Source organism: Cololabis saira, chromosome 1 (genome assembly GCF_033807715.1).
Source record: "Cololabis saira isolate AMF1-May2022 chromosome 1, fColSai1.1, whole genome shotgun sequence".
Taxonomy (NCBI): domain Eukaryota; kingdom Metazoa; phylum Chordata; class Actinopteri; order Beloniformes; family Belonidae; genus Cololabis; species Cololabis saira.
In genome coordinates, this window is record NC_084587.1 from 2,294,456 (window position 1) to 2,306,901 (window position 12,446).

The 12,446-nt window shown below is 37.5% G+C and overlaps 1 protein-coding gene across 1 annotated transcript in view; it reads left to right on the top strand.

Moving 5' to 3' along the window:
• The window catches only part of LOC133449621 (zinc finger protein 239-like), a 75,968-nt gene that overhangs the window by 29,793 nt on the left and 33,729 nt on the right, over positions 1-12,446 (top strand). The gene's annotated exons all lie outside the window — the stretch shown is intronic.

Sequence of the window (12,446 nt, forward strand, 5' to 3'; positions counted from 1 at the left end):
CTTGCTGGATTTAAATTACCTCTGCAATAATTCTAAAATGACACCATGACATCTGTATTTTGTCTGTGTTGTACTGCCCTCATTCTGTTGAAAAACTCCCTCTATTTAACACTACATTTTAATATTGAGTCAAAAGCAACTGAGCAGACACTTAAGCATTAGATTTCAGTGACTACCATGTCACATTCTGAAAAGGGACCAGATTAAGAAAAAAGCGTTATTGGCATACAGTATGTTTTAGGTTGCTATGCTAACGGTAAACTTAATGGTAAATGTAATCAGAGCTTCCGTTGAAGCCCTATATGTTTGGTTTTTTTTTGTTTTTTACTGCATGATGCGGCCACGTGTCCTCTCGTTGTTCTGCTGATCTGGATTTCTTCAAAGACCCCGTGTGAACCTTGATGTTGGTTATTTGTCTGTATAATTATCATCTAAAAATATCAATGCTGCTTCTCTCTGTTCAGTTCTGGTTCTGGGGACACAGAGCAGACCTGAACCAGAAACCCTGAGAGGTGTGGATGGTTGATATGGCATCAATAAGTATTTTATGTATTTAATGTGTTTCTGAAGGTTCAGCTCTGAGTCCATGACTACACCCAGATTCCAGGTCTTATCAGGGGTTTGTATCTGTGTGTTGACTCTTGTTCAACTGCAGAAAATCATGGCAAATCCCCCCATTGATTTGTTCCCTGCATCTACTCAACGCTTGTATAATGATGTTCAGGAGCTCTTGGGGGGTCCAGACACTTAGTTTGCTCATGCCTTGGACCAGCTCTGGTTCCAACTGACATCCACACTGACACAAGAGTGGATGATAGTGTTTTAAAAACACGTAGTTGCCTGACTGTTGTTATCTGGAGTCATGTTTAAACCCCAAATATTTTAAACAGAGTGAAAGCTGAACACTAAACACATTGGTATCATCATACTGGAGTACATCTGAAACTTGGTGGAAATACCTGGATGATCAAATACGGGCCTGATGGAACTGAATTTCCTCTGTTGTGATCTGTGCTGTGTACAGGGCCGGCCCAAGCCTCCATGGAGCTCTAAGCAAAATTAGATTCTGGGGCCCTCTACTACTGCCAATAATACTGATTATTGATCATTCACACACCCACTATGAACTTATTTCATGTTCCTCTCGGTCTTAACAAATACACTTGTAAAACTAGATGTAAGAACTTTTTGTTGTAGTTAGATTGTAATCCACAGGGATTAAGACCATGGAAGCAGACAACAGATTAACAAACTTGCAGAAAAATCTTTCAATTAATATTTATCAAAGTCAGCAACTGCCCCTACTGGCTACACAGAGAAGCAATAGATAAAAGTCAAAGAGCTGCACAGTTGCAGCAGTATTGATTACAACATCCTATTGTCAGCCTGGCAGGTTTTTGACATATATGTCCACTAGAGGGCAAATAAATGTATTTAAATGCTGTAACATATATGTCCACTAGAGGGCAAATAAATGCATTTCAATGCAGTAACGTATATGTCCACTAGAGGGCAAATAAATGCATTAGATTGCAGGAATTCCTGTGTACACTAGAAGGCAAATAAATGCATTTAAATGTAGGAATTTATATGACAACTAGAGGGCAAATACATGCATTTCAATGCAGTAACTTATATTTACACTGGAGGGCAAATAAATGCAGTAACATATATGTCCACTAGAGTTCAAATAAATGCATTTAAATACAGTAACATATATGTCCATTAGAGGGCAAATAAATGCATTTAAATGCTGTAATTTCTGTGTCCACTAGAGGGCAAATAAATGCATTTAAATGCAGTAACATATATGTCCACTAGAGGTTAAATAAATGCATTTAAATGCGGTAACATATATGTCCACTAGAGGGCAAATAAATGCATTTAAATGCAGTAACATATATGTACATTAGAGGGCAAATAAATGCATTTAAATGCTGTAATTTCTGTGTCCACTAGAGGGCAAATAAATGCATTTAAATGCAGTAACATATATGTCCACTAGAGGGCAAATAAATGCATTCAAATACAGTAACAAATATGTCCACTAGAGGGCAAATAAATGCATTTAAATACAGTAACAAATATGTCCACTAGAGGGCAAATGAATGCATCTCAGTGCAGTAACTTATATTTCCACTCGAGGGCAAAAAAATGCGTTTAAAGGGGACATATTATGGCATTTAATGTATATTTTAAAAAGGCCTTGAATGTCTTAAAAACAATCTAAAGCTTGTTTTTTCTACATAAATCAGAAATCCAGCCTGTGGGCCCTGTCACTAGTTTTACCGCTTGTAACCCCTTTTTCTGTGCCTCATTCTAAGGGAAGGGGGGGGGGGTATGATAATGAGGCTCTGCGCTGATTGGCTCCGTGAATGACGTGTAGCAGGGGAGGAGCATAAACCTCGCTCCGCCAGAGCAGCCCGAGCCTGTAAATAAATACAACACTGAATTTTCACAAATGGAAACTTTATTGTTAAAAAAATAAAATATGAGTTGTATATACATAACATTTATGCACTATTTCAGCCGGATCTGCCCGGCGGATGCTGAACGCTGGCCCCGGAGCCACGCCGGGCGCCCGGCGTGGCTCCGGGGCGCATCGCCTGTTACCGGTGATCAAACCGACAGATTTCGCTGAAAATCTCGGAGGGTGAAGCTGGTCCAGCCTGGGACGTACCCCAGAAATACCTGCTCCCAAAGCGGCTGGGAACCTGGACAATTTAGTCGGACGGACCGCGCTTTGGAAACCAGGAAGTAGGCTGGAGCAGCGCGCATCACCGCAGCTTTAACCGGGGAATCTGACCGGTTCCGACCGGCCGGGACCGCAGGAACCCGCCTGGACTGGTAGCAGGGACTCCCGGGGACCGACCAGCGGAATTTCAGTCGGATCTGCCCGGCGGATGCTGCGCGACGGGCGCCGCAACCCCACGGCGGGCGCACAGATCGGCTCCGGAGCGCATCCACGGCGCATCGCCCGTTAACAGGGATCAAACCGACAGATTTGGCTGAAAATCTCGGAGGGTGAAGCTGGTCCGACCTGGGACGGACCCCCGAGGACCCAGCTCCCAAACCACCCGGGAACCTGGATGATTTAACCCGGATCCGCTCCGCCGCGGCGCCGCGTCCGACTGGCTCAATGAAAGGACCGCGCCAGCTCCGTAGAGAGCTGGTTGTGGGCGTGGTTTCAGCAGCGGAAGCTGAACCTATGGAAATCAGATTCTGATCGGCTAAAAAAAAAACACGTGACACTGGGGGACTCTGTCCGGCGGGGGTCAGAGAGCTTGCAGAAATTCATGGTATTTTGTCTCCCCTGTGCTGGCAGGGTGAGGGGAGACCACTTTATATATGTTAAAACAAGAAAAAACGTGTTTTTCATAATAGGTCCCCTTTAAATGTACTAACTTATATGTCCAATGGAGGGAAAATAGATGCATTTGAATGCAGTAACTTATATGTCCACTTGAGGGCAAATAAATGCATTTAAAAACGGTAATTTATGTGTCCACTTGAGGGGAAATAAATGCATTAGAATGCAGGAATTCATGTGTCCACTAGAGGGCAAATAAATGAATTTAAATGCAGTAACATATATGTCCACTTGAGGGCAAATAAATGCATTTAAATGCAGTAACATATATGTCCACTAGAGGGCAAATAAATGTATTTAAATGCGTTAACATATATGTCCACTAGAGGGCAAATAAATGTATTTAAATGCATTAACACATATGTCCACTAGAAGGCAAATACATGCATTAGAATGCAGGAATTCATGTGTCCACTAGAGGGCAAATAAATGCATTTTAATGCAGTAACATATATGTCCACTAGAGGGCAAATAAATGCATTTAAATGTAGTAACTTATATGTCCACTAGAGGGCTAATAAATGCATTTAAATGCATTAACACATATGTCCACTAGAAGGCAAATAAAGGCATTTAAATGCATTAACATATATGTCCACTAGAAGGCAAATACATGCATTAGAATGCAGGAATTCATGTGTCCACTAGAGGGCAAATAAATGCATTTAAATGCAGTAACTTATATGTCCACTAGAGGGCTAATAAATGCATTTAAATGCATTAACACATATGTCCACTAGAAGGCAAATAAAGGCATTTAAATGCAGTAACTTATATTTCCACTAGAGGTTAAATAAATGCATTTAAATGCGGTAACAAATATGTCCAATAGAGGGCAAATACATTGATTTAAATGCAGTAACATATATGTCCACTAGAGGGCAAATAAATGAATTTAAATACAGTAACATATATGTCCACTAGAGGGCAAATAAATGCATTTAAAAACGGTAATTTATGTGTCCACTTGAGGGCGAATAAATGCATTTAAATGTAGTAACTTATATGTCCACTAGAGGGTAAATAAATGCATTTAAATGCCGTAACATATATGTCCACTAGAACAGGGGTTCTTAACCTTTCTGACCTTGGGGCCCAATTTTTTCAGTACTGAGTGGCCCGAGGCCCGTTAAATATTAACACTGTATAGCAGCAAAGGTCCAGAACATCATAATAAATATATATATATATATATATATATATATATATATATATATATATATATATATATATATATATATATATATATATATATATATATATATATATATATATATATATATATATATATATATATATATATATATATATATATATATATATATTCAAGTAGCCTCATAGTTGTATCAACATCTGCATCTGACTGTTATATTAAAAAAGTACATATTTGCCCATTAACATGTGTAACTTCAATTACACATTTTTTTCTCTTAAAAATAAAATAAATAAATAAGATTTTATTTTATTTTTCAAATGCTATCTTATTTTATTTCTTTACCAGCAGTTTGAATTTCCCCTTTTCTTTGTTAATTGTCTCAACACATTTTTATAATAAATTAATATAAACACATCTTAACAATTAAACAGTTTTGCAGTTTTTCTTTCTTCCCCTTAATCTTATGCCCCCACTTTCTGTCGTTCAGTGAGAGAACTGAGCTCTAATTTCTCCTGCCAGGACTTTAAATCTGGGCTGGATGGTGTCAGGTTCTCATGCACATGAGAAGGTGCTCATTGATGAACCTGGAACGATATTTAGTTTTAATTATGTTCATTGTGGAGAAAGCTGCTTCACAGCTGAAATGTGGACCCAAACATGTTTAAGATGGTCAGCTTATTTTCTGTGACTTCAGTTCAGACTTGAGTGAAAATGTTTGATGAAAAACTTTGTGTTTTGTTTCAGTGGCGTTTTACTTTCGCACTTTGAACGCCACGGTCTCTGAACGTATGAGACACTGGTTTTGTCCCAGTGGGTAAACTGAACCAGGATGAATCTGTCCATTCTGGGTTGAACTTCCCTTTCCACCTGTTAGTAAGTAATTAGCTTGACTCTTACAGAGATGAGAAGCCTAAGTAACTTACTAAGTTTTATTTACATTAATAAGTTGTCAGGACTGCGCGTGTCGGGTTTCATCCGAGCCTGATCATCTGAGACGGGCAGAACCCGCAGCTCTCTGGCCGCTGCAGCAGAGTCACTTTCCGATGCTTTTGCGAGCCCGAACAACAGTCCAGTCCAGCAGACACATCTACATGTACAATCCTTCAGCAGTAACGACGGAGCCCACCGCCCGAGCGGCAGCCTCAGCCGACCTCCCCGGCCGCGCGGACGAGTCAGGATAAATGATCCCGCCGCGCTCGCTCGCTCTGGGTGCAGACCCAAGTAATCGATCCCTGATCCTGGCGGATCTAAACCTACTCTGTGCAAAATGAAGGATTTTCTCTATAAATACACACCATTTCTCTTACTATTACACCTAGAGCTAGCTGAGGGTCTTCTTCTCCTCATTTGGTCGGGAGTTGCTATGCAGTCCCGCGGCCCCCGCGGCCCACATGTACAAAACTGATTTCTTTTCGCGGCCCACTAGATGGCGCTCGCGGCCCAAGTGTGGGCCGCGGCCCTATGGTTAAGAATCACTGCACTAGAAGGCAAATAAAGGCATTTAAATGTAGTAACTTATATGTCCACTAGAGGCCAAATACATGCATCTCAGTGCAGTAACCTATATTTCCACTTGAGGGCAAAAAAATGCATTTAAATGTACTAACTTATATGTCCAGTGGAGGGCAAATAGATGCATTTGAATGCAGTAACTTATATGTCCACTTGAGGGCAAATAAATGCATTTAAAAACGGTAATTTATGTGTCCACTTGAGGGGAAATAAATGCATTTAAATGCAGTAACATATATTTCCACTAGAGGGCAAATAAATGCATTTAAATACAGTAACATACATGTCCACTAGAGGGCAAATAAATGCATTGCAATGCAGAAACGTATATGTCCACTAGAAGGCAAATAAATGCATTAGAATGCAGGAATTCATGTGTCCACTAGAGGGCAAATAAATGCATTTAACTGCAGTAACATATATGTCCACTAGGGGGCAAATAAATGCATTTAAATGTAGTAACTTATATGTCCACTAGAGGGCTAATACATGCATTTAAATGCATTAACACATATGTCCACTAGAAGGCAAATAAAGGCATTTAAATGCAGTAACTTATATTTCCACTAGAGGTTAAATAAATGCATTTAAATGCGGTAACAAATATGTCCAATAGAGGGCAAATACATTTATTTAAATGCAGTAACATATATGTCCACTAGAGGGCAAATAAATGAATTTAAATACAGTAACATACATGTCCACTAGAGGGCAAATAAATGCATTTACATGCAGAAACATATATGTCCACTAGAGGGCAAATAAATGCATTTAAAAACGGTAACATATATGTCCACTAGAGGGCAAATAAATGCATTTAAAAACGGTAACATATATGTCCACTAGAGGGCAAATAAATGCATTTAGATGTAGTAACATTCATGTCCAATAGAGGGCAAATAAATGCATTTAAATGCAGTAACATATATGTCCACTAGAGGGCAAATAAATGCATTTAAAAACAGTAATTTCTGTGTCCACTAGAGGGCTAATAAATGCATTTAAATGCTTTAACATATATGTCCACTACAATGCAAATAAATGTATTTAAATGCAGAAACGTATATGTCCACTAGAAGGCAAATAAATGCATTAGAATGCAGGAATTCATGTGTCCACTAGAGGGCAAATAAATGCATTTAAATGCAGTAACATATATGTCCACTAGAGGGCAAATAAATGCATTTAAATGTAGTAACTTATATGTCCACTAGAGGGCTAATACATGCATTTAAATGCATTAACACATATGTCCACTAGAAGGCAAATAAAGGCATTTAAATGCAGTAACTTATATTTCCACTAGAGGTTAAATAAATGCATTTAAATGCGGTAACAAATATGTCCAATAGAGGGCAAATACATTTATTTAAATGCAGTAACATATATGTCCACTAGAGGGCAAATAAATGAATTTAAATACAGTAACATACATGTCCACTAGAGGGCAAATAAATGCATTTACATGCAGAAACATATATGTCCACTAGAGGGCAAATAAATGCATTTAAAAACGGTAACATATATGTCCACTAGAGGGCAAATAAATGCATTTAAAAACGGTAACATATATGTCCACTAGAGGGCAAATAAATGCATTTAGATGTAGTAACATACATGTCCAATAGAGGGCAAATAAATGCATTTAAATGCAGTAACATATATGTCCACTAGAGGGCAAATAAATGCATTTAAATGCAGTAACATATATGTCCACTAGAGGGCAAATAAATGCATTTAAATGTAGTAACTTATATGCCCAAGAGAGGGCAAATAAATACATTAGAATGCAGGAATTCCTGTGTCCACTAGAGGGCAAATAAATGCATTTAAATGTAGTAACTTATATGTCCACTAGAAGGCAAATAAAGGCATTTAAATGCAGTAACTTATATTTCCACTAGAGGTTAAATAAATGCATTTAAATGCTTTAACATATATGTCCAATAGAGGGCAAATAAATGTATTTAAATGCATTAACATATATGTACACTAGAGGGCAAATAAATGCATTGCAATGCAGAAACGTATATGTCCACTAGAGGGCAAATAAATGCATTTAAATGCAGTAACATATATGTCCACTAGAGGGCAAATAAATGCATTTAAAAACGGTAACATATATGTCCACTAGAGGGCAAATAAATGCATTTAGATGTAGTAACATACATGTCCAATAGAGGGCAAATAAATGCATTTAAATGCAGTAACATATATGTCCACTAGAGGGCAAATAAATGCATTTAAATGCAGTAATTTCTGTGTCCACTAGAAGGCTAATAAATGCATTTAAATGCTTTAACATATATGTCCACTAGAAGGCAAATAAATGTATTTAAATGCAGTAACTTATATTTCCACTAGAGGGCAAATTAATGCAGTAACATATATGTCCGCTAGAGGGAAAATAAATGCATTTAGAAACGGTATTTTCTGTGTCCACTAGAGGGCAAATAAATGCATTGAAATTCAGTAATTTATGTGTCCACTAGAGGGCAAATAAATGCATTTAAATGCAGTAACATATATGTCCACTAGAGGGCAAATAAATGCATTTCAATGCAGAAATGTATATGTCCACTAGAAGGCAAATACATGCATTAGAATGCAGGAATTCATGTGTCCACTAGAAGGCAAAGAAAGGCATTTAAATGCAGTAACTTATATTTCCACTAGAGGTTAAATAAATGCATTTAAATGCAATAACATATATGTCCACTAGAGGGCAAATACATGAATTTAAATACAGTAACATATATGCCCAAGAGAGGGCAAATAAATACATTAGAATGCACGAATTCCTGTGTCCACTAGAGGGCAAATAAATGCATTTAAATGCAGTAACACATATGTCTACTAGAGGGCAAATAAATGCATTTAAATGTAGTAACTTATATGTCCACTAGAAGGCAAATAAAGGCATTTAAATGCAGTAACTTATATTTCCACTAGAGGTTAAATAAATGCATTTAAATGCTTTAACATATATGTCCAATAGAGGGCAAATAAATGTATTTAAATGCATTAACATATATGTACACTAGAGGGCAAATAAATGCATTGCAATGCAGAAACGTATATGTCCACTAGAGGGCAAATAAATGCATTTAAATGCAGTAACATATATGTCCACTAGAGGGCAAATAAATGCATTTAAATGTAGTAACTTATATGCCCAAGAGAGGGCAAATAAATACATTAGAATGCAGGAATTCCTGTGTCCACTAGAGGGCAAATAAATGCATTTAAATGTAGTAACTTATATGTCCACTAGAAGGCAAATAAAGACATTTAAATGCAGTAACTTATATTTCCACTAGAGGTTAAATAAATGCATTTAAATGCTTTAACATATATGTCCAATAGAGGGCAAATAAATGTATTTAAATGCATTAACATATATGTACACTAGAGGGCAAATAAATGCATTGCAATGCAGAAACGTATATGTCCACTAGAGGGCAAATAAATGCATTTAAATGCAGTAACATATATGTCCACTAGAGGGCAAATAAATGCATTTAAATGTAGTAACTTATATGTCCAAGAGAGGGCAAATAAATACATTAGAATGCAGGAATTCCTGTGTCCACTAGAGGGCAAATAAATGCATTTAAATGCAATAACATATATGTCCACTAGAGGGCAAATACATGAATTTAAATACAGTAACATATATGTCCACTAGAGGGCAAATACATGAATTTAAATACAGTAACATATATACCCAAGAGAGGGCAAATAAATACATTAGAATGCAGGAATTCCTGTGTCCACTAGAGGGCAAATAAATGCATTTAAATGCAGTAACACATATGTCCACTAGAGGGCAAATAAATGCATTTAAATGTAGTAACTTATATGTCCACTAGAGGGCAAATAAATGCATTTCAATGCAGAAATGTATATGTCCACTAGAAGGCAAATACATGCATTAGAATGCAGGAATTCATGTGTCCACTAGAAGGCAAAGAAAGGCATTTAAATGCAGTAACTTATATTTCCACTAGAGGTTAAATAAATGCATTTAAATGCAATAACATATATGTCCACTAGAGGGCAAATACATGAATTTAAATACAGTAACATATATGCCCAAGAGAGGGCAAATAAATACATTAGAATGCACGAATTCCTGTGTCCACTAGAGGGCAAATAAATGCATTTAAATGCAGTAACACATATGTCTACTAGAGGGCAAATAAATGCATTTAAATGTAGTAACTTATATGTCCACTAGAAGGCAAATAAAGGCATTTAAATGCAGTAACTTATATTTCCACTAGAGGTTAAATAAATGCATTTAAATGCTTTAACATATATGTCCAATAGAGGGCAAATAAATGTATTTAAATGCATTAACATATATGTACACTAGAGGGCAAATAAATGCATTGCAATGCAGAAACGTATATGTCCACTAGAGGGCAAATAAATGCATTTAAATGCAGTAACATATATGTCCACTAGAGGGCAAATAAATGCATTTAAATGTAGTAACTTATATGCCCAAGAGAGGGCAAATAAATACATTAGAATGCAGGAATTCCTGTGTCCACTAGAGGGCAAATAAATGCATTTAAATGTAGTAACTTATATGTCCACTAGAAGGCAAATAAAGGCATTTAAATGCAGTAACTTATATTTCCACTAGAGGTTAAATAAATGCATTTAAATGCTTTAACATATATGTCCAATAGAGGGCAAATAAATGTATTTAAATGCATTAACATATATGTACACTAGAGGGCAAATAAATGCATTGCAATGCAGAAACGTATATGTCCACTAGAGGGCAAATAAATGCATTTAAATGCAGTAACATATATGTCCACTAGAGGGCAAATAAATGCATTTAAATGTAGTAACTTATATGTCCAAGAGAGGGCAAATAAATACATTAGAATGCAGGAATTCCTGTGTCCACTAGAGGGCAAATAAATGCATTTAAATGCAATAACATATATGTCCACTAGAGGGCAAATACATGAATTTAAATACAGTAACATATATGTCCACTAGAGGGCAAATACATGAATTTAAATACAGTAACATATATACCCAAGAGAGGGCAAATAAATACATTAGAATGCAGGAATTCCTGTGTCCACTAGAGGGCAAATAAATGCATTTAAATGCAGTAACACATATGTCCACTAGAGGGCAAATAAATGCATTTAAATGTAGTAACTTATATGTCCACTAGAGGAAAAATAAATGCATTTAAATGTAGTAACTTATATGTCCACTAGAGGGCTAATAAATGCATTTAAATGCTTTAACATTTATGTCCACTAGAAGGCAAATAAAGGCATTTAAATGCAGTAACTTATATTTCCACTAGAGGTTAAATAAATGCATTTAAATGCTTTAACATATCAGAATCAGAATCAGAAAGGGGGTTTATTGCCAAGTTTGTTAACACACACAAGGAATTTGTTGTGGTGATTGGTGCAATACAGTAAAAATACAAATATAAAAGCAAACAAATATATGGAGATAAGTAAGAGATAGAATAAAGTAAAATGTATAAATAGAAATAAACAGAAATGTTTGTCACTGTTTGACACTCCTGAGTACACTGAAGCCTCTCTGACATCGATGCCACACTCTCTCAGGTCTGGTTCATAGAAGATCATGTTTCCTTTCTGCAGCTGCTCAAAAGCCAGTTTTCCCAGAGACTCCACCATCTTCCTGCTCTCTGGACTCCAGTGTGGATCCGTCTCAGCTCCTCCATCATACTTGACCTTCTTCAGTTTGGCCTGGACCACCAGGAAGTGGATGTACATCTCAGTCAGGGTCTTGGGCAGCTCCCCTCCCTCTCTGGTTTCCAGTACTTTCTCCAGGACTTTCTCCAGGACCGTAGCAGTGATCCAGCAGAAGACTGGGATGTGGCACATGATGTGGAGGCTCCGTGATGTCTTGATGTGGGAGATGATCCTGCTGGCCTGCTCCTCTCCACTGAACCTCTTCCTGAAGTAGTCCTCCTTCTGTGGGTCAGTGAACCCTCTGACTTCTGTCACCATGTCAACACAGTAAGGAGGGATCTGATTGGCTGCTGCGGGTCGTGTGGTGACCCAGAGACGAGCAGAAGGAAGCAGGTTTCCCCTGATGAGGTTTGTCAGCAGCACATCCACCGAGGTGGACTCTGTAACATCAGTCACGACCTGATTGTTGTGGAAATCCAGAGGAAGTCAACTCTCATCCAGACCATCAAAGATGAACACGACGTGGAACTCTTCAAAGCTGCACATTTCTCTGGTTTCAGTGAAGAAGTGATGAACAAGTTCCACTAAGCTGAACTTTCTGTCTTTCAGCACATTCAGTTCTCTGAAGGTGAATGGAAGCAGGAACTGGATGTCCTGGTTGGTTCTGCCTTCAGCCCAGTCCAGACTGAACTTCTGTGTT